This window comes from Amphiura filiformis, chromosome 17 (genome assembly GCF_039555335.1).
Source record: "Amphiura filiformis chromosome 17, Afil_fr2py, whole genome shotgun sequence".
In the NCBI taxonomy this organism is placed as follows: domain Eukaryota; kingdom Metazoa; phylum Echinodermata; class Ophiuroidea; order Amphilepidida; family Amphiuridae; genus Amphiura; species Amphiura filiformis.
In genome coordinates, this window is record NC_092644.1 from 22,482,977 (window position 1) to 22,507,090 (window position 24,114).

The window sequence follows — 24,114 nt, forward strand, 5'->3', positions numbered from 1 at the left end:
TTAGTCTAATACCCATTTGGTCTATAACCAATAGGTCTAATAGCCATTTGGTTTAATATCCATTTGGTCTACAAACCATTTTAGTCTTACAAGCATTAGTTAATTGATAAATAGACGAAATTGTATTAGACTAACTGGTTATTAGACCATACGAGTATTAGACCTAACGGTTATTAGACCAAGTGGTTATTAGACCAAACGGTTATTGAAGAAATATTAGACCAAATGGTTATTAGACTATATGGTTAGTAGACATACCGGTTATTAGACCAAACAATATTAGACTAATTAGACATTAGACTATATGATTATTAGACTAACTGGCAAGTAGTCTTTCTGGTAATAGACCAATTGAATATAGACTAAACGGGAATTAGACGAAATGGTATTAGACCAAATGGCAATAGACCGCATGGCAGACGCAGTATTTATTCTGACAAACGTAGAAAAAACTTGTTTAATTTCAGATGGGTGCTATTTAATTTGTTAATATGTTTCTTTTTTTCCTTTTCCAATAAGTTCAACCATGTAAATATAAGAGAAAAATAAAAAGTAATAAACTCAAAAATTTAAAAACAAATGTGTACAATGTAGCGTGCTTGTATTATGCGATATTTGTATGGTTTAATAGTTTTAAGCTTTTCGGCGAAAGCCCACCAGCATTACCTATAGATTACTGTTGTTGATGCCTTGAATAGCCATGATATCAAACAAACTAATGCCAAATAACAGATTATTATATAAAAAAGATTCCTTATTTAACCCACTAAATTTAACCCACAAAGGCAAAAGCGACTTTGCACTGTCATGACTGTGAAAAGCAAAATCGGCAATGTCGCGCTCTGTTGTCAGAGAAATGCGGATACGGACGGTTTCTAGTTGTCTACTATTCGTCCGTACGTCCGGCATTTATGACGATATTATAAAGTCTTGTAACAAGACATGACTTTGATGTCTTTAAGGGTAGACGAGGTATTGTTGGTCAAAGCAGCCAAAAACAAATCGATTTTAATTATCTAAATCAATATATTATTGAAAAATAACAATTTGAAGTTTTGCAAAATTTCATTCTATAAATCATATACTTTGAAAACTTACTTGATTTATTGTTGTTAATGAGTTATGTACATTTTACAAAAGCGTTATTGTTTCAGCCTCTTCACAACATAACTCAAGAACTACAGGAGCTACAAAAGTATATCTGTGATATTTGAATTTTTCTACACACTCGCTATGATATCATCAATGCAATTTTTGCTAAAGCTTACTACCATTCGCAAGCTGTTGTGAACTACCAAATCAAAACAGTAAAAACAGTTGCTTACCTTAACTATAGAAAACGTGAGCAATGAAAACGTGAACAATAAAAACTTATTTTTGCTTGAACACACAATCTATGAATCTAATACTCCTATATCTTGAACGCCTGCAAATCGTGTTCATTTGATATATAGATTTTGCATTATGTGCCTTAAATGGATCTGTGAATACACGCGTCATGTATAATAGAGACGTGACTTTACGCCTACTGTCGTCATGATCGAGTCTTCTGGCTTCGTACATGACTTGCTCGAAAAATATCTCAGATGAGGACAGGACATGTCGCTGAATTTGTGACTTCAGTGAGAAATTTTGTCTCTATTTTGTACAGTTTGTTCAGTGTTGTTGAAACGGGCGTTATTGTTGTTGAATTGGGCCATTTGTTTGTAACAGTAAAGTAGGAAAGGAGAATCAATATTAATATATCTGTATTAAACGTCATATCTCTTTTATTTAGTACAATTGTATTACTAGGGATTGTTTCTATCCAGTGATACCAAAATAAGTACAAATGATTCCCACGTAATGTCGGTATGATATGATATCATAATGTGAGCCTCGATGTAAACCTCGAAAAGTTGGGGAAAGTATATGCAAAATCGATTTTTCGCTCAAAATCGTACGAACGTGCAATTTTTACCGGAGTTTCTGCTACACATAAAAAGAAATGACAGTATTTTAACCCAACTACCGAGCTTCCATATCCCTGCTTTAAATAAATTCAAAAGGGCAAGATAAAAATCATTGTATCTAGATAGGCATATATCACTAAAAATTAACGCAAAGGGTGGATCTATGATTAGCTTAAGTCATTTGGGTGTGTTATGACTTCAAGTAATCCCTCCCTTCATAGAACAATGGTTAAGACACCTCCATTTAACAAATGTTATAAAGTTAATAAAGTTTTCGGTCAATCCCATAAGCCTTTGCGAGTACACCCGAGAACTCATCATTTGACGTCACGCCGACTTGCAATGCGCAGTAACGATGTTCGATAAACGATGCACGCATCGGTGCAGATCGGCGTGACGTCAATGACGAGTTCTCAAGGCTTGTGGGATTTACCGAATAGGTGAATTCTGGGATCAATCTAAAGTTATATTGTGCAACTCCATCAGACGACATAATTGATCCGCTTATGTTATATTTTAGTAACGTTAAAACCTTACTGGGCTTCACTCAAAAATATAAAAACATTAACGTTGTCAAATCTGTTCACATGTTACCAAAATTTGCAACATTGTAACTTTACTATGAGGATCGGAAAAACCCCTATAGGAAGCCTCATTTTATGAATTAACCAATATCTTTGACCCCACACCCCAGTACGTGAAGAAAACGTGTTCTTACATACCGTAACGATATCACGGGAGTCGGCACTTTATAAACCTTTCCCGCGCGATTTGCATAAAATTTAACAAGAACTGGAGAAAAAAACTTCTAAAATTTTCTAATGGTTATCCTGATGCATGCATGTGAATACAAACAGTATATTGTTAAAGCTGCTTTTTAGGTAACTGTTATCTTATTTGAAGAGATTGTATTTAGAAGCGCCCATGTAGACGTGGCTCCTAGTTCATAATGTTGTATAGACATGAATGAATGAGGCAACCCTTTGGCAATATAACGCGCCAAATCGCTGGAACATGATTACTGGCAGCGCAACGCGAACACGTTCTATTGTAATGCCTGGATATGTGCTATCGACAACATTGGTAACGGGAATTTTGATAAACTAGAAAGAGATGTTTGTTAGACATGATATCAGAATAATTTAAAGTAGTAAAATAAGGGGTAACTGGCGGTATTTGTCTTTTTCTGAAAAAGAAAGGAGGCAAATACTGTATTTTTCAAACTTGGATCGTCAGGCATCTGTTGATTGAAATAGTAAATTAAACCACGTGCTTTGTTTAAAGCCTAAAATATTTTCAACATTAATTCCACCCATGGCACCAAAATGACATTTTAACAACAAATAGAACATTTCATTATAGCACGATGCTTTAAGGAAATGCAACGTTGAATTTACTTGAAATTGGCACGATTTATTGCCAAGATGTTTTTAAACATGTTGTTAGACATGATATCAGAATAATTTAAAGTAGTAAAATAAGGGGTAACTGTCGGTATTTGTCTTTTAAACATTTGTATTACAGTATCGTGAATTTCAAAAAATTAAAATTATTTGATATAATGTTTGTATTACTATTAAACTAGTTATACAGTACTTTAAAAGTGGATATGATGTGGTATTTGAATATGGCAACATTGCCTTCAGGGCTTGGATAGCAACGTTTTCACGTATTTGTTGTGGGTCCTGAGAGCACATCAGTGACACCAAATTGCATTCTGAATACGTGGAATAAATTATCCTTCTGATATCAAATAATTTTAATTTTTTGAAATTCACCTCGAAGTAAATTGTATCAATCGAATGACGTAAATATGTAGCTGGGAGGAAAAGCCGTCCATCATATGAAAAGCTTGACCTTTCGTATTGAAGATATACATTTTTTTCTCAAAACCACATAAGAATCTTAGGTCAATTTGTAATACTTTGCCATAAAATATAATTATATCGCAAACCAAAAGGACATTCCACGTATTCAGAATGCAATTTAGTGTATCTGATATGCTCTCAGAACCCACACAAACACTGTGCAAAGGTGGGTGACCGACGCCTTGAGGCGGTATGGCCTGATTTACACTTCTTTATCCGTGTAGTATAAGCTGCATATCCTATCAGCGACTGCTATACCTTGTTTAGGACTTTCAAAAGAAGTACCTACATGTGCAATCATGACTGTTTCAAAATGGCCCGCCAAAGTCATGCAGGTAACTTCAAGGTCGTGCATTGAATTGTTTTGAATGAGGAATACTACGGGAACCAGCGCCTTTTTTACATTTTTAGAAGTCACACGTAAAGTGGATAACCTCTATTGTTATTTGACATAATAAACTCCTCAACAAAAGTTTGGAAAGTTTTTTCAAGCATCTGTATCTCCAATTATTTGTAACATATTCATATCGTGTTGCATATCACTGGATAGCTACAATACTCCCCTTTACAATGACACCCCATTTGAAACAACAACATTTTTCACGGCTGAGTACACGCCTTGTGAATGTAGTGGGGTCTCAAAATGAATTTGCCAAATTGACCATTATTCTGTGCAGCAAGCTGCAGTCCCATAACTTCACAATCTGGGACCTAATGCAATCCTCCAAGATGACACCGCTCGCCCCCACATAGCCACGGTAGTCAACGACTACCTACAGAATATGGGAGTAGAGTCAAAATGGCCTGCCATCAGGCCAGACCGGGGCCAGACCTCAACCCGATTGAACACTTGTGGGACCAGCTTGATCGTGCTGTGCGTGCCAAAGAAGCCCATAGGCAACCACATTGAATGACCTGCGACGAATCCTTGTGGAAGAATGGAATTCCATCCCACAGTAACGTGTAACCAGGTCGGTAAGCAGCATGAGGAGAAGGTGCCTGACTATTGTGGCTGCCTGTGGTTTTTTCACCCGCTATTGAGGTTAGTGGCTAGCTTTGTTTGAGCACAGAATAATGGTCAATTTGGCAAATTCATTTTGAGACCCCACTACATTCACAAGGCGTGTACTCAGCCGTGAAAAATGTTGTTGTTTCAAATGGGGTGTCATTGTAAAGGGGAGTATTGTAGCTATCCAGTGATATGCAACACGATATGAATATGTCTCAAATAATTGGAGATACAGATGCTTGAAAAAACTTTCCAAACTTTCGTTGAGGAGTTTATGATGCAACCAGTATTCGTTATTCAGTCTGTTTCAATTGATTTATATCTGCAGCTATTGGTAAATACTTGGTGGAAATATATTATCGATTGTACGTCTACAAAAATGGCTGCAGATAGATTGAATATCGAACACTTGTTCAGGAGGGTGCAAGTGCATAGGAACAATGCCGGAAACTACGTCACGCTATTGTTCGACCTATGCTACATATTTTTTAACGCATGCGTGTTCGTCAATACAGCTTTAGTCTCCTCCACCTTCGCAACACGGTACGTGGAGTGTCTGGAATCACACTGACGGCGAAGGAGAATACTAGCTGGTCAGACAGTTTAATTTTATCAAGCATATAATACCTGAACAATCACCGTCATTTGATCGATTTACTACAGAATATATTGCATATTCAAAATGTAAGTTTAATATTGTAAACCAGTTAACTTATATATTTGTGTACTAAAGTATAAGGACACGTGAATAAAATCATGTCGAAGACAAAATGGCCGCTAATCCGCCTATTGTCTAGACCTAGGATACATATTCCGAATGAGGGCAGCAGTCAAGGATGCTTATCCCTTCGTATCGATCCCTGACTTGTTGCATCGCTTATTCCACGTCGAATACAATGTGTGAATCGAGCCTAAGTACGTTTTGTCAGCAATAGACATTGCGGATTAAGTTGATTTATGCTTAGTGCGCAAAAACGTCGCCGTGTCGGCACACTGACCGTGCGCGAGATTCGCTTTTCTGCAATTGCGATCGCAAGTATAAAATTGAGCTTTATTGCTGACCAAGCAACCAAGCTTTAAATCGTTTTCCTTTTTAGGTCATTCCTGGGGGTCTGATAGGGACGAGTCTTTATTTCTATTGTTATAGCGTATGCAATTACTGATTGACCTGGCGTGTTCGCCCGGGGCATCACGACAACCTAGCTCAATCACAATGAAATTAAACTAACTTTTGTACCATCCAATTTCATCTAGTGTAATCCTCTCTTTCTGTCATGATTGCTATGTCGTCGCTGTTGCTGAATTTGTTGTTGATGTAGTATACACTACTAGTAATCTGAATAATTTAAAATAAATTGTAACATACCATTAATTTGCCATTTATTTTGAAGAACCTCACGCATCATTAATAGTTAGCTAAAGGTATTTGCAGAGGCATTTCAGGCATTTTTGAAAATGCGAGTTGGCTTCCTAAATTGCTTTTGCAATGAGAGAATAACATGGTAGTATGCCCAACCTATGATAAATGTGTTTTGCCAACATTATAAGTCCATTTACATGCAAGCTAAAGACGATATGCAATATGATTTTGCCATTCCTGTGTTGTTGGTTTTTAAAATTTGTTATTACATTAGCTCTTGGCTGTGTTCTATATAACCAAATATTTACAGTGCGCTCGACATTGCGTGTGATTAGATTGACCGGTTCCAACTTCAGGTAACCCCTTAACGCATAGTCGCGACTACAAATTTGGTCTTATTTCTTTGATTTATTCATGCATGTTATTTGGACAATCTTTGAAGTATCGCATTATTTGTCTCATATAACATGCGAATGATGCGATGCCACATATTTATTTTCTATATAGAACATTCGGCCATCGACATCGTTGTCCTACTAAAACAACGGCATCCCTAGTGATATACTGAGATAGACGCGCGCGTATAAACATAAAACAATCAATGTATGCTTCTGATTATGTTTCATTTTCACTAAAATGAATGGTAAAAGTTCTGATTTGGACGAATCGTACCAAACTGCGATTAATGAATTTGACAAAGAGACGAATCATATGATCTACTGTCTTTGCAGCTGAAACCTCCGGAATTTTTATATCAAATGTCCTACAGGGTGTCCCTGAAAGAACTGCATCGTCGGATTTCTCAACCACATCAATTATTTAGTTATGTTTGGTTTATGCATGAAAATGTCCAAAAAAATCCGACAGCTCAGCTTAAAAAACCAAGAAACATGCAAATATGACATGAAATATAACTAATTATGATTTATAACTTTTTTGAAACTGGTTTTTGAAAACCAACAGCGGTACCCGTTGAGACTTTTTGGATTTGTCGTGAAGCTGAGTATATAGCTGTAAATACACGTTTTCAAATAATTGATCAAAAATGCTCTGAATTTTAGAAAGACCAATTGAATGGTACCAACATCTTCTTATCGTGTACACACAGGCTAGTATGTTGTGTTTCAGCCGGAGCTGGACACAACTCTTAGGCAGTATCATTGCTCTGTGCAAGTTCCTCAGCTTTGCATTCTTGCTCCAATAGAGGATATCGCAATTAGTTGCTCCATGGTCTGTGGTTCAGTTCCACATACGCTGGTCACATCTTCTGTGTTTGGATAACCCGAACATGTTCAAACGCCGTTTACTCAGAACAACGATTTTGCGTATTCGGCACTCTGTCAAACCCTAAACGATAAAAAACCCCGATTGGATTATAATATGGTTATTATCACAATTCAATATGAATTAACCTATACCCTCAAGTTCTGAATTCAAACGTACGTGCGTATAATATGAGAATTGATCGCAGCATCAGTTCACTAAGGTTCAATAACCTAAGATAAGACGAGTGTCCGTAATCATTTGCATCCTGAAATGCACCGATTTGACGACGAGTTCTTTAAACTCTGTAAAAGCTTCACTCAGGAGACGTTGACTCACTATAGTAGATATGTTTGTTCTTACCTAAAAGCGCTTCGTCAATGATTTAATAAAAGCTGATAAAAGTTATGTCCATTATTTCAATGTGTTCACACTGTTGTATGCTATTATCTCGTCTGCTAATTTTGGCGCGCTGTAAAGGTTAAGACTTGAATTCAACAGTTATCAAGTAGCATCTGTAGTAGATAGCCCAGTCGATTGGTCGGTAAACAACCATCTCAAATGGTACGTTATCACATGGTCTTGCTTCATTATTGCACCCCGCAGGAAAAGATGGATTTATATAATACATTTACCTACAATAAATATAGAAAAAAGCCGATTGGGTTATATATGGTTGGTGAAAAACAACAAGCTTTTCGAGTTCAAATGTAAGTCGCGTGTGTCATAACGTAAAACAGTGAATTTCTGATAAATTTATGAAACGAATTACCGGTATAAATAAAATAACACCCAATGTAAACGCTAAACAGATTATTAGTAGACTTACATTTAGAATGCTTAATACACCGTACATTATGCTGATTTCAAACTGCATGTCGCTTGCCACAACGCACGACGAGCATTGCAGGGACACAATCAAGGCTTGCTATTGGCTGATACGCCATGACAGTATGACAGGGGCATTAGTGAAGAGCAAAGCTTAAATCCAGGAATTCTGTCAAAAAGTTTACTCCGAAATAAATTATTATCCTGGTTTGGAAACATCAAGTCAAATACAGGAGGGTTGAGTACCCTTTATAATGAGACTAGGTATATGTGACTGCTGCAAATTTATGAATAACATACGAAGCTTTGTAGAATTTTCAATCTTATTCACTCAAGAATACCCAGAGGAGTTCGTGTATCAACATAAAGCAATTCATAACGTCTCTCCTACTTCAGTTTGAGGAGTTAGAGCAATAAAGCCATATATGCAATAGCTGCCAATTGTTATTCTTTAGACGTGTATTACATGTGTAATTATAGAATGCAGTTCATTTGTCAAATGTATATAGGGCAGCTATTGCCGATAGGGCGTTCTATACCAACTCCACGACTTGTTCTGAGAACGTGTTACGAGTGAGAAACTCAATACTGATATTTAGAATAACCTGCTACATTTAATTATTACACTTTTCTACTACTTTCAGCGACATTCCTTGCTTCTGTATATATAGACTAAATATAATTGTGTTGCACTTGTTCGTCGATAGGAAATCTCAGTTTTTAATGTTAACACGTGGAGTAGTTCAAAATTGGCATATTTATCTCACGGTATAGCTGTGTTTTCAACCTTAGTATCGATTACATGAAAAAAAAACCACAAATGCTTAAACATGATCGTTTATTTAACAGTTTTGAACTTTTGATACTAAAAGAAAAGATTTTTCAATGTTTTACCACTACCTTGTATTTTGTAGTCTATATTACCTTTCCTGAATTTCCCATTATGTGCTTACTTTTCTTTAATTGCATTGTTTTAATGTATGGTAACTCTAATAAATATTATTGTTATTATTATTATTTGAACATGTTGAACACAACTTGTTGTTATTCTTTGAAGAGTATAATGTTGCTTTCTATACTGTGTCTTGTCTCATGTTGAGAGTAACACCATGTTGGATTTCGCGCTAACCTAATCCCGCGGAGCGTATACACACGCGTAGAAGGGCGATTTGTCCGTACGCTGGCGACGCAACCGCGTAAACGCACTGATTCGAGTCTGTCACTACAAATTTCAACATGGCGTCACTCTCAAATTCAGACGAGACACAGAGTTCACTTCTTGCATGGTCATCAAGTTTGAAGTTAGAGCCTCCATAAAAATTAACCTAATTTCAAACGTACGTGCGTATAATACAAGAATTGATCGCAGCATCAGTTCACTTTAAAAGGTTCAATAACCTAAGATAAGACGAGTGTCCGTAATCATTTGCATCCTGAAGTGCACCGATTTGACGACGAGTTCTTTAAACTCTGTAAAAGCTTCACACTCAGGAGACGTTGACTCACTAGTACACTACAAGATTCCTGGCGACGGTGTACCTCTGCTGCACTGGTACTTTGCAGGTACTACTGCTGCTACTACCGAGTACCCCATCCCGTGGTAGCCGACGTTGGTACTACACCAAAGTACCAGCGTCGGCCACCATACTGTAGATACTCCCGTAGTTGAGAACCTATGTCGGTACTCCACCATGCGTCACCTCCGAGTCAACTGCGGTGTACCGAGTAGGTGACTTATAGGCACACCATAGTGTGGGTACTTCTAATAGTCCTTCCATGGAAGTACCTGCACAGTAGCCGCACCTACTGTGTACCCATGTGTCACCTACTGTGTACCTCATGTGTCACCTACTGTGTACCCCATGTGTGAAGTAGCAATGAAGGTACTCTTGTCGTGTTTTTGCATTCCTAATCGAATCGCCCAGCGATCACCGTGATGCGCGTACTCACTCATATTTGGCCGTGACGACGAGTTACGAAGAAACATCATCATTTTCTCAGTTTTAAACCAAAAAAAGTCAAAATTTCCTGATGTTTATGTCTTCAAATGTTGTGCATGTAAAGATTTGCTGACTTAGATCATATTGGGCACACAGTAACTCTTGAATTGTAAAAGATTTTGGAAAGAAAGGTTCGCCAAATCACCGTAGATAACACACGCAATTTTCCTATTGCATGATTGGACTGTACGTGATGTGGGTTGCATACTCCGTGATTTTCCGTTGGTGTTTTTGGCATTTTCGTCACAGTATAACCACTTGTCTCGAATGTTCGGTAAGTAACTGAAGCCGATAACTCAAGTAAGCTTTATTCTCAATTCATCACCAGTTTGATATTAAAAAACGTGCTAATTAATATTATTTATAATACCATGAATACGTGGTGCTTTGTTAGTGTTAAACTGTATGTTGACAGATGTAAAATGCACATTATTGCCAGGCTAGCCTAGCCTATAAACATGATAAAAAACTTTAAAAGCATACTGATTACTGTCACTGTGATTCGAGTCATCCCCGGGGAGTATTCTCTGTTCAGTGACAGTTTAAATGTGTATTAGGCGTAATTAAATATCTGGCCATGCTAGACTAAATTAAATAATAAAAAATGAGTGAGAGGCCTATCTATGCCGGATTTGTCGCCCTAAAAAAAGGGGACACGCCTGTGTTAATTAACATTAGCATGTGTTCCTCACGGACCAACCTGGGTAAACAAACAAACAAACAGGCCGGAGTGCCCATCTCTCTTTCAAGGACAAGGTGATTGGGGCAGACTCCTTCCTTCATGTAATGTTGCTGGGGGAGGGTCAAAGTTTTAGGCCACTGTACGTGTGCCACCTTGTCCGTGCCCCTCACTACAGTACCACCGTGGCCTAGCAGGGCGTATTAAAGACAATGCGAGACACAAATGATATATGTGTGCGGATTGGACATACGATGCAAGCAGTGATCGATTTTCGTATATTTTTTTGTGTAGCAAAGAATGCTACTCACTTTCAGATTTGAGTAGCAATTCCAAAATTGTGAGTAGCATTTTGCAACATGCTAATCCTGAATGTTCCATTTTCAGTTCAAGTCAGTGGCCAGTGATCGATTTTCGTATATTTTTATGTGTAGAAAAAAATGCTACTCACTTTCAGATTTGAGTAGCAATTACAAAATTGTGAGTAGCATTTTGCTACGCTAATCCAGGTAAATCGAACACTGGATGCAAGCATAAGAAATTGTGCAAAAAAATGAATATGATCGGGGCACACTGAGAGGCCGTTATTAAATCTACTAAAACTTCAGTTCAGAATATAAATAAACACGTCATAGTCTGGCAAACAGGTGATACAGTATCAACATAGCCTACGATCTGTGCCTAACTTAGGCTAGGACTAGTCTAAAAGGGTCACCTTTTTGTATGATTTCTAGGCTATTACAGCAATTTTGGTTCACAATAGGCCTGTCAGTGACAATCAATGTATATGTGTGTGTAGTCTGGATCAAAGAAGATACACCTTGTGTAGAGGGCACATGCCTAGGGCAGCTAGGCTTGCACAGATTAGGCTTCGAATAGGAAGTTGAGGCCGGGCTTACTATTTTAGTCAAATGACATGTCATTAAAAGATTGAAGGGTAAAAAACACTGAGGCCTAGGCTAATTGATAAATAATAGGGCGGGCTATTATATAAGGCTTAGGCCTATCTTAAATTTTTAAAGACTATTCAGGTGACGGGTCAGGTCAGTATTAAATTCTGAAAAGTTAGGCCTACTATCGGCTTGGCTAATAAAATAACAACATACCGGTACAAATCATGTTTCTTGTACTTTCCTCATTCAATTAGGTCGGTGCCTTGAAGTGAACTGTTGCAGCAACTTAGCCACATGATAGTTGTGAGGAGAATGTGTCGATGCAACTAACGTCTACGTCTACAGAGTTTAGTCCAGAACGAACAGATTGTGTTCCATATAAAAGACCTGGTATGTGTAAGTTTTTTGATTTTAAGGCACATGCTAATATTTTGATTTCATGATGTGGTAGTGGTACAATCATAATTTCACTAAGGCCGTGTAAAATTAATATTTTGGTTCTCGTCCCCTCCCTCCTCAATTTCTGGGATTTGTCAGATTTTTTTTTTTTTTTTTTAGATTTTTTCAATTTTTTTAGACTTTGGAATAATTTATGAAATCTTCATACATATAAATAAGTTTATTAGAGAACAAGCATCACTTTCAAGTCTTTTTGTGGTACTCTAGGTGGTTTATCCCTCAGAATCTCACATTTGAAAAAAAAAAAAAAAAGGGCCTCATCGTTTCCTCGAGCACTGTTGGAGAAGACCGAAAACTACTGACAATGCTAATTATACAAAAAAAAAAAAAAAAAAAAAAAAAAAAAAAAACCACCTCCCTCCCTCATCAATTCATGAAAATCCTCTGGACGAGAACCAAAACATTAATTTTATACGGCCTAAAAGACAATGATCCCTGCCATGTGACAAGGCACTAAACGATAATGTTCCACGTGACATGCCGAAATGACTTTTCCACTACTTTTGATGTGTGTATGTAGGGTCGCCATAAAACTATATAAATTTGTATTTACAATAAAACTCAAAATCTCTTGAATGTCCCTTTAATAATAATAAACAAACAAGTGCCCTTGGAATGCACAATTTACTAAAAGATGATTATGATCTCATGTGACTATATTATGAAAACGATCTTTCCTGAAAATCTTTAGAATCATAAAACTCAGCATCTCTGAATGTCCCATTAATGAAATAGTAATACAAATACTGAATCAAACAAACATCTTTAAACAGTCTTTGTGCACTTTCCATTTTAGACTTGTTTTAGTTTTTAGTATTAAAATGTCTTGTCTAAACTTGTCTTTAATTATGTTCCTTTTTTCAGATGAAAATGTGCACATTGCACAGGAAGGAACTGGCCTATACAGCAACAAGCTAAAGACCAGAGAATAGGATGGATGATCGTCCCTACATGAAATATCTTCATTTGGCAATTGGATATTGTACCACAGTGAAACTGACCTATAGGGCACAGTTGCACAATATCAAGCCATCAAGAACCCAACCCATCAGCTTTAATATCATACCTCAAAGAATAAGAAAAACTTTGGTGACAACAATGCATCTTGGTCAGAAAAGAATTAAAGGTTAAACAGGCGTCAAATTTCATATCTTGTTAAAAACCACACCAAAGTATTCCTCTGATCATAATGAATCTGAAAAAGTATTGTTTGATCTATAAAAGCACTATGTTCTCTATTTTAATATAAACAAAAATTTCAAGGGTCACATTTTTGGCTCCATGGGGATAAAATTTCAAACACTCTTTAAGATTTTCCTAAACAGTTACTCTAATTGTATGGTTTTTGATACCAATTCAAATAATGAATAGTTTGCACCATCTAAGATGTTTCGGTACATGATGACATGATGAATACTTTGTAGGGCTTTTAACTTTTTTCTGAGTAAGGTGTATTTTTTCTACCAAAGTTTTTCTGATCCCTTAAAGTCTTAAAGAACTAAATTGCAAGCTCCAACGACAAATATCGCACAATGTTTGAAATTCATGCATCATTTATATACAAATGTTGGAGGGAAAACCATGACTGATTAAAAATTAAATTTAATGAAAAGAGTCATTGAAATATAAAGATGAATATTCAGACCAGGGGTCTTACTTAAATGGTGGTGTTCCTCAAGGCAATGTCATTGGTCCTGATTCATTCCACTGATGCCTCGGATAAGTATGTGGTTGATTTGACTGTTGGTGAGAACAGAGCCTATGATGGCACCAGCACAATACAAGCCCCAGTCTATGATGTTATGTACACTTTGACTGATAAAAACAAATGGAGGCTGTCAGGTGTTGTTCAAGTCGTAGTTTCCAATCTATAGGCTTTGATTTGTTTGGGCTCCCCATATTAGCATTTATCTGACATTCCCATTTGAGAATAATTTCTTATTATCTTGTTTTATCTTTATATGTTAAAATGTTTTTACATATTTCTAGTGTGCAATTAAACATGTTTTTCAGTATTGCAATTAGTGTAAAAATCATGTAGGCTAATTCAGCCACTCGGCTGCAATATGAACCAATACATAATATTGAAATTATTATACTTAGTTCTCTGGGTTGATGAGATGTACACATTTTAATCTTTACCCAGAGCAGCCAGTGCCCAGAGCAGCGGCGCACATCGTTGAAAAAAACCCACCTATAGCAAACAACTATAATCTGTATACCTTCCTCGAGTCAGTAATTTAGGTATTGCTTTTTATTGTATCTCTAAAGGTAATGATGAGAAGTATACAAAAGTGTAAATTTTCAGAAAGGAAATGATGCAAGGAATCCAACTAGCATAACAGATTCCTGAAAAAATTAATAGTTTTTGAGAAATTCTCAAAATTTTATTTCACTTTACTGACTCGAGGAAGGTATATGGACTATAGTACATCTGGTCGGGTTCGAACCGGCAACCTTCGTAATACTAGCATGATGCCTAACCAACTGAGCCACAGAGGCATGTTGCAGAATGGTTAGAGCGTCATTATAGTATTATGAAGGTCGCCGGTTCGAACCAGGCCAAATGCACTATTTTTTCAACGTTTATGTGTGCTGCCTGGTCTGAGTAAGGCTAAGGGCCTGTGCAATAATTATGAGCCCTGGGGAGCAAGAATTTTGGTTGGGAAGCTAAAAAGGGGTAAGTAATTTTTGGCAGAAAGGGTCCCGGACAAATGATTTTAGTTTAGACACACATTCATGAGGAACGCACTAAAAAGGCTTAGGAAAACAGTACGCGGTACGGAAACGTTATAAAAGATTTCTTTTGAAACTTTTGCACTATTGATGCGATCAAGCAAAGTCAGTCGGAAGTCTGCAACATTAAATTTTCGGTTTTGTATACGATAGTAAAAAGCATTCTATACAAAGCTGAATTTTGCAGAACACCCCATTGAAATTGAACATGCAGTTCCAAAGATATGACCAATTTAAGAGTTTCCAAAACAATAGGAAACAAAAGGAAATAGTTGCTTTGTTTGGCTATATCTCAAAATCAATATTGCCGACTTCCGACTGATTTTGCTTGATCGCATCACAAATGGTTTCGCCTATCATGGTCGGTAGGCATCATCAGAATGATGTTTGTTGATCCTTCTGATGTTGTCTACAACCATGATAGGCAAAGCGGTCAATAATGAGTAAATGTTTTGGTTTTGTTCAAAAGAAATCTTTTATGTTTAACAACAAATCTGATGAATCTACTTAGTGACGTACGGAAATATTTTTCTGTTCACCGCGCTCGCATTATGTATCTAGACCATAACATTTTAAGGTTTGCAAATCGGGATTCCCAAAATTTGGCATATATGCGGCGGGGGGGGGGCAAATATATTTTGGCTGGTCAATGGAAGGGGGAGCAATTTTGGCACGCCCATTTTACCTCCGGGGGCTCAATTACATGACAAAATGAGCCAAAATCATGGAAATTTCTGGTCATTTTAATATTTAATTCATGTGTATATCCTTTGTTCGTAATACTGTGGGGCTGGAGAATCTGGCACTTACCCGTCAAAATAATGACTGACCCCTTTATAGGCGATGATAAAAAACCCATGTTCTACGGGCGGAAGGCCGTTGCAAACATATTCTAAAAATATTCAGCCAAAATGAGTAAAATTTAGCCCCAAAACGGCTGATTTTACATGCTTTTAGCCAAATTTTAAAAACAAATTCTCCAAAACGCAAATTCTGGGTCGGTCGCCCGGGCCCGGGGGTTCTTTTTTCGTTGTCGTACGGAAGATTGAACAAAAAAAATCAACATCCAGGAAAACTTATAAAAAACCCCTCTCCCACTAACTGTCGGTCTGTAAAATGTATAGTAGGCATAGACCCCATTAGGCCTACACCAAATTAATGAGTATAGAGGCCGAGATGCCACTTTTCAGGTTTTAGCCAGGTTTTTAGTGAGTCCAAAGTCCCGCTTTTTTATTCATTTTCAGCCCGTTTTGGGGCTTTGTGGCCTGCATTCACATGCTTTTTCAGGTTTTTCTCACTAGTTTCAGGTTTTTTTGAGTGAAACTGAGTGGCATCTCTGTAGAGGTCAAAGATAAACAAATATTCCGGTGGAGTATAATTCTGGCCCGGTTTTTAATACTCGAACAATTGTGAGAATATTTTCAATGTTACACTAGCCACAAATCAAGGTGAAACTTTGTGTTTACTTGGCCAATTTGCAGTTTTACAATATTTTAAAGCCCCCAAATCAATGTGTTTGTTTATACTAGGCTAAAAGGAAAAAATAAGATTCACAGCAATTCTGGTGATACGAATATACCCGGCGGAGTGCAAATTTACAAGGGGCCCATATTGAAAAATGATCCATCCCCATCAGTCATCCAAAATGATGTTTGCCATATTGAACTGTCTTTCTGGTAACAAACCAGTAAATATACACCCAGAGACACCTAAAGACACTTGCAAGAGTGTTGCAAGTCCGTCACGTCATAGGCCGTCAAAAAAATGTTCTATTTAGTATTTGTTGAGTGGTTGTTTCTTTTGCCTCTGCCGATATAGCTGTATTCCGTGTTTTGGATTGAAAAAAAGATTTTTTTTTAAATTTCTGACCCTGACTCGAATTCCGTGTGAACCTTCGCAAGCCAAGGGTGCAGACAGGCCTGGGTGCAGAATAAAAAATTTGACGCTTCCATTTTTGGAAGGTATTCGATCCTTGATTTTGTTGCGGTCGGATCAAGCACAAATATATTAAACACAAAATTTTAAATGATTTTACCACCAAACCTCAGTATTTAAAAAAAGTCTCAAATCGCGGCGATATTGCATTGTGATTTGAGTGACGAACTTGCAATTCTAAGTTAGTCCACCCCGAGGCCGGGACGCATATTTTTTTCCAACCATAGGCCTAGTCGTGGGCCGTAATACGCTAAACCCTAAACCTAACACTTAAACCGAACCGTGCGCCCTAACCAACCCTAACCCTTTCCTATGTGTTCTGGGTTGATAATATTTTGCATCCGTTATGGTTGCAGAAAAAAAAAAATAAAGCGTCCGGGACATTCTCCTCCGGCCGACGGCCTCCCCATGTCTTCAAATCAAATGTAAACACAATGTCAGAGCGCACATGGATGTCAAAGGTCAAGCTTATGTGCGGGGTTTCTGTGCCCTTGAATCTTCTTCAGTGTTCTTTTTCAGCTCCAATGTTATATTTAAAAATGTTGTTAAAACCCATTCACTGATTGAAAAATAAAAATAAATCTATCTATTTTTATAACTGTAATAATTCTGTACATTATTTTTCTATATAAACTAATGTGTATTAAATACGAAATTCAAAAGCAATAAATTATTAAATATCACGCTACTGATAAATATCCGAGTTTGAACTCTTTATTATCATAGTGAAAGAATAAGTTCCATATATCCACATATAAAAAGGAATTTTACTTCTACGATGAGGTTAAAAGGTTGCCCGAACTCATGGGTGACGTCATTGTTTACGGCTGGAGTACCGACGTCGGTACTCAGCTGTGGAGTACCTGGCAGGTGAGTACCAGTGTCGGTACTCGGAGTACCTTCAAAGTACCTACGCCACGAGGTATTCGCGAGTTGCAGCCGGCTTGCTGGGCCACAAGGGTCTGGTGGCCGACGTGGGTACTCGAGAGTAGCAGCACTGCTACTCTCATGAGAATCCCGTAGTGTAGATATGTTTGTTCTGACTTAAAAGCGCTTTGTCAATGATTTAATAAAAACTGATAAAAATTATGTCCATTATTGCAATTTGTTCACAATGTTGCATGCTACTATCTCATCTGTTAATTTTGGCGCGCTGTAAAGGTTAAGACTTGAATTCAACAGTTATCAAGTGGCATCTGTAGTAGATAGCCCAGTCGATTGGTCGGTAAACAACCGTCTCAAATGGTACGTTATCACATGGTCTTGCTTCATTATTGCACCCCGCAGGAAAAGACGGATTTATATAATACATGTACCTACAATATATATATAGAAAAAAGCCTATTGGATTATATATGGTTGGTGAAAAACAACAAGCTTTTCGAGTTCAAATTTAAGTCGCGTGTGTCATGACGTAAAACAGTGAATTTCTGATAAATTTATGAAACGAATTACCGTTATAAATAAAATAATACCCAAATGTAAACGCTAAACAGGTTACTAGTAGACTTACATTTAGAATGCTTACACCACCGTACATTATGCTGATTTCAAACTGCATGTCGTTTGCCGCCAGGCGGCGTGACGCACGACGAGCATTGTAGACGGGACACAATCAAGGCTTACTATTTGCTGATACGCCATCGCTTGCCGCAGCGGCATGACAGTATGGCAGAGACATTAGTGCAGAGCAAAGCTTAAATCCAGGAATTCTGTCAAATATTTTGCTCCGAAATAAATTATGGTCCTGGTTTGGAAACCTCAAGTTAAATACAGAAGGGTTGAGTACCCTTTATAATGAGACTAGGTATATGTGACTGCTGCAATTTTATGAAAAACATTATACGAAGCTTTGTAGAATTTTCAATCTTATTCACTCAAGAATACCCAGAGCAGTTCGTGTATCAACATAAAGCAATTCATAACGTCTCTCCTACTTCAGTTTGGGCAAGAAAGCCCTGTCTGCAACAGCTGCCAGGTGTCATTATTTAGATATGTACAATATTATAGAATGCAGTTCATTTGTCAAATGTATATAGGGCAGCTATTGCAGATAGGGCGTTCTGTACCAACTTCACGACTTGTTCTGAGAACGTGTTACGAGTGAGAAACTCAATACTGATCACATAAATAACCTGCTACATTTAATTATTACACTTTTCTACTATTTTCAGCGACATTCCTTGCTTTTGTATATAGACTATTATTGTGTTGCACTTGTTCGTCAATAGGAAAGCCCAATTTTTAATGTTAATACGTGGAGTAGTTCACAATTGGCGTATCTATCTTACGGTATTAGCTATGTTTTCAACAGTGGCGTAGCTAGGGCTTGTGGCGCTCAGGACTAAGGATACATAATACACGCCCCCGATTCCTGAAACAATTGCGCAAATTTGCACAAATAGGGCCTACCACTAATTAATTTGGGTAATAATGAAGTTGAATATCGGTCTTAAATTGATCTTTCACGCGCTAATCTAATCCCGCGGATCGTATGCACACGCGTAGAAGTGCGACGCAACCGCGTAAATACACCGATTCGAGTCTGCCACTACAAAATCCAACATGGCGTTACTCTCAATTTCAGACGAAACACAGAACTAATTCACTTCTTGCATGGTCATCAAGTTAGAGCCTCGATCTGACAGCATGCATGAATGGGAGTTAAACCAGTCATAAAGCACCGTCATGAGATACCACATATTTTTGCTCGCAGAACCCTCAGCCATCGGCATTGTTGTCCTACTTTGGTGACATGAGATGTTACATGCAAAAGGCAATGGTATTGCCCGTGATATATGAGGCAACACATGCCAAAACAGAGGGTAGAAACAATACATTTATCCTTAAATTCACTATTAATATTGGCGTCAGGTTTTTTCCTTTGCCACTATATTTTGCTATCTAAAACTACTATAAATCATCCTATTTTGTGTCCATCTAATCTGACAGCAAAACAATTGATCTAATTATCATAATTCCATAGAAATTAACCTAATTTCAAAGGTAAAGGTAAAGACTTGAATTCAACAGTTATCAAGTAGCATCTGTAGTAGATAGCCCGTCTCAAATGGTACGTTATCACAGCAAAATAATTTATCTAATTATCATAACTCCATAGAAATTAACCTAATTTCAAACGTACGTGCGTATACTACGAGAATTGATCGCAGCATCAGTTCACTTTAAAAGGTTCAATAACCTAAGATAAGACGAGTGTCCGTAATCATTTGCATCCTGAAGTGCACCGATTTGACGACGAGTTCTTTAAACTCTGTAATAGCTTCACTCAGGAGACGTTGACTCACTAGTAGATATGTTTGTTCTGACTTAAAAGCGCTTTGTCAATGATTTTTAAAAGCTGATAAAAGTTATGTCCATTATTGCAATTTGTTCACAATGTTGCATGCTACTATCTCATCTGCTAATTTTGGCGCGCTGTAAAGGTTAAGACTTGAATTCAACAGTTATCAAGTAGCATCTGTAGTAGATAGCCCAGTCGATTGGTCGGTAAAGAACCATCTCAAATGGTACGTTATCACATGGTATTGCTTCAACGTTGCACAACAAAAGCGAATTGGATTATGGTTGGTGACAAACAACCGAGCTTTTTAAGGGATACTGTAAAATATAATGCATAATTACATATTAAAATTAATGTATCGTAATCATTTTAGAGAACAGCAAACTAGACATTTCAATCATGGAATGCTGTTAAAATGTATACAATAATTGTCCTTGTTTGAAAATCTCAAGTCTATGCAGAAGAGAGTTGAGTATGAGGCTCGTTATAAGACTTTTGAGAAACAACATTGTACGATTCTTTTCGGAATCGTAAATTTCTTATTCAATCATGAACATCCAGAGGAGTTCATTTATGACATGTACCTGAATGGGTGCTTCCATTTGAAATCTACACCACTGGGAGATTAAAGTCATGTCGTCCATAGGGATGTATGGATTTTAACTGGATGGCCCTTTATGGTGAACAGTTGTAGGATAGAGTTACCTGTATAAATCATGATAATAGCCTGAAGTCTAAAAGGGCACCATTTTATTGTGATATAATTACAATCGTGACTCTATCATAATACTGCACAGAGTTATAATGTGCGTGATATAAAATTTTGATTCCCAATTGCAGGATCATCTTGCTTTCAGTTATCATCAGCGTTGTCATGGCAACATAGTGGGTATATACGATTAGGTAATATAGTACATGAAGTAAAATATCGTTAGTTTTGCTTTCATGTTATGTTATCATAAATCTATTATAGTATGGTTTCATTACCGGCAGAGGATGATTTAAGGAAGCCCCATCATGCACTGTAAAAGTGTTATCACGCGAGTTTCAACTGCCACTAAAACTTCTCAAATCCCATTGAAGTCTGTGCAAAAGATGTTGTTTTAGAATTGCCCGTGTGTCATTATTACTTAGTCGATATCAGATCTAAAGTGATGATGCATGAAGGATAATTCACACCTTCTGTAGATAACATAAAATGTGAAATCGACCGACATTTTGAATGTGTTTTTATTGTAAATATATCAGTCCAAATTCAAATTTAACCATACACGTTTATGCAGTGGTCCCGGGCAGTGGTGCCATGTTCACTCACACAGCTGCTAACCGCAAGTTGACCCCAGTGGAGTGCTGGGAAGTGCTTAAATCATCCTCTGCATTACCGGTATGCTCTTAACTAACTACATGAGAAAATGGATTTGCCATATCAAAATAAAGTACAATGGTTCGGAAAAAAACTGCTTTTGTTGCTATTTTGTTTAGCCACTCCTGTCTGCCAGCTTGCATTTGTTTATCTAATCTGTAGTGCTTCTGGAGTGCATAATATAAATGCGCTCAAGATTCAAGTTGGCTTACCGTGCTCCGGTGCTTCATATATTATTTAATGTATGGATATTCCAGTTAAAATCCGTTTACTCCCTATGGAAGACATGACCTTAATCTCCCACAAGGGGGCGAATAATTATATTATTACAAATGGAGTCACACCATTCAGGAGCTTTCAGGTAGCCCATATTTGAATTTCACACTACCTGTGTGTATGATTAAGGTCATGTTTTCCATGGAGGGTGTACAGATTTTAGCTGATATAGCCCATTAATATATTCATCGTAACCAGTCAAAATTAATAGGTAAATTTTCACGGGAACATTTTCTGGACACGTGACCAATGCGTATCAATGTGAGTGTAACCTCGAGCCTGATCTCTGACCCCCGGCGGTGACCTCGCTATTCAAGTCTTAGTAATTTTGAATTGGAATAGTATTTTTGACCGCAATTTTGATAGAAATTTGTGCATTGCAAATTTATTAAATATTATGTTATCTTAATTTTTTCACAATATCATCAAAACGTAATTTCAAAAATATCTGTCTACGGAAAAAAATATTTATCTACGGAAACTCTTACCATAACATTATTAACTTGCGACAAGTAACTTATTTTGCCTCAAAGGAAGAATTCTTCCTATTCAAATACATTGGAAGAACACCCGCTGTGCTCGGGGTCACATTCCATAATGCTAATATTATGTCTGCGCCCATGGGTGTCACGTGTCCAGAAAATTTTCCCGTGAAAATTTACCTATTAATTCTGACTGGTAACTTACGCATAACGACAAATACCAATTTCCGTTCCTATATAGATACACCCAAATGGCTCCTAAATACACCCAAATGGCTCACACACACATCTCCAAAATATACTATAATGTCTCACAAATACGCCCAAATGGCTCACAAATACAACCAAATGGCTTACAAATACACCTGGCACAAAAAGAAACTCGTCAGTTATAGTCAACCTTGCTGTTCAACAACCTGATAATTTTGGATTATTCTGAAATAAACATTTTGTTAATGGGACTTTTTTTCTCATTTGACACCCTGTTCTTAACAAAATGTATATTTCAGAATAATCCAAAATTATCAGGTTGTTGAACAGCAAGGTTGACTATAACTGACGAGTTTCTTTTTGTGCCTGGTGTACACCCAATAGGCTCACAAATATACACACAAATACCAGGGTAAAGACTGTCCCCACATAACCTGTGAGGTGTTACGTGATTCGCCAAGCGCGGGCAGCGACAATGATAGAAGCGGATTTTCATCGCAAACAAGGTGATAACATCGCCCTTTACAGTCAATAGAGAGATTGCGATTTCCAAACGTACGTATCGAACGTAAGTGGAATCTATTCAAAATCACCCTCCTACGAAAGGATTTTGAATAGATTCCTTGTACGTTGAACTCTATGTTTGGAAATCGCAAACTCTCGATTATAATACACAAAATATCGGTTTATAGTTATTTGAGGGTCTGTGGGTATATTTGTATGTTCAAAAGTCTGATTAGTGCCAAACCAGCTGCTCTATGCAGAATATTTCACATATTGAAAAGTGAACAATTTTGGTTAACGTTACTTTCTGTATAACCTCAAACGTGTGTTTCGGGACGTGTGTATAAGTTCTATCCATTGTATAGCTAGTTACGTGAGCTGTATATCAAATCTAGATATTTTTGAGAGTGACAAATGTGATCAATACTGTCCTCACATGTAACAACACAGTATCTACGAATAAATTAGGAACCAGATACTGCTCTCTTACTTGAGAAACATATTGGGTTGAATCAGTTTGGTTTGAATACTATATTTACAAGTAAATAACATAGCTGCAGATGCTGCATGTTGATCAAGGTGGATATTTTGAATATGTTCCCAAAGTAATAGGCAGTATCTCGACACGAGTGTCGACTGAAAAGCTCCAATTTTTCTCTGAAAAATTCAAAAATTCAGAATTGTATATTTTCATGACCATATTTGGAATCAGCATGAAAAATGCATTAAAATGAGTACAAACAAGCCCAGAAAATATCACAAAACTTTGACTTTTAATCATGTTAATGTTGAAGCCATCAGCACGCAGAGCATTAGCAAAGCAGGTACTGCAGTTAACTTTGGAAGTTAGGAGGTTTGTGTCCACTGCCTTGGGGTACACGATACAAAGGGCAAATCAATGTCCAAATATACAACACACAGCTGCATTACATATTAAAATATTGTATCTGCTATCTTCTTTATTTAAAGATACTGTACTTGCATGTTGAAGAT

The 24,114-nt window shown here is 37.2% G+C and overlaps 1 protein-coding gene and 1 long non-coding RNA gene across 4 annotated transcripts in view; one reads left to right on the forward strand and one right to left on the reverse strand.

Annotated features, from left to right (window-relative positions):
* Window positions 1–24,114, reverse strand: part of LOC140137477 (band 7 protein AGAP004871-like) — a 141,755-nt gene that overhangs the window by 113,022 nt on the left and 4,619 nt on the right. The window lies entirely within an intron of this gene.
* LOC140137476 (uncharacterized) lies at window positions 9,961–14,413 on the forward strand. The gene is made up of 3 exons (XR_011856848.1): window positions 9,961–10,554; window positions 12,107–12,242; window positions 13,176–14,413. It is a non-coding gene; the product is annotated as an uncharacterized lncRNA (long non-coding RNA).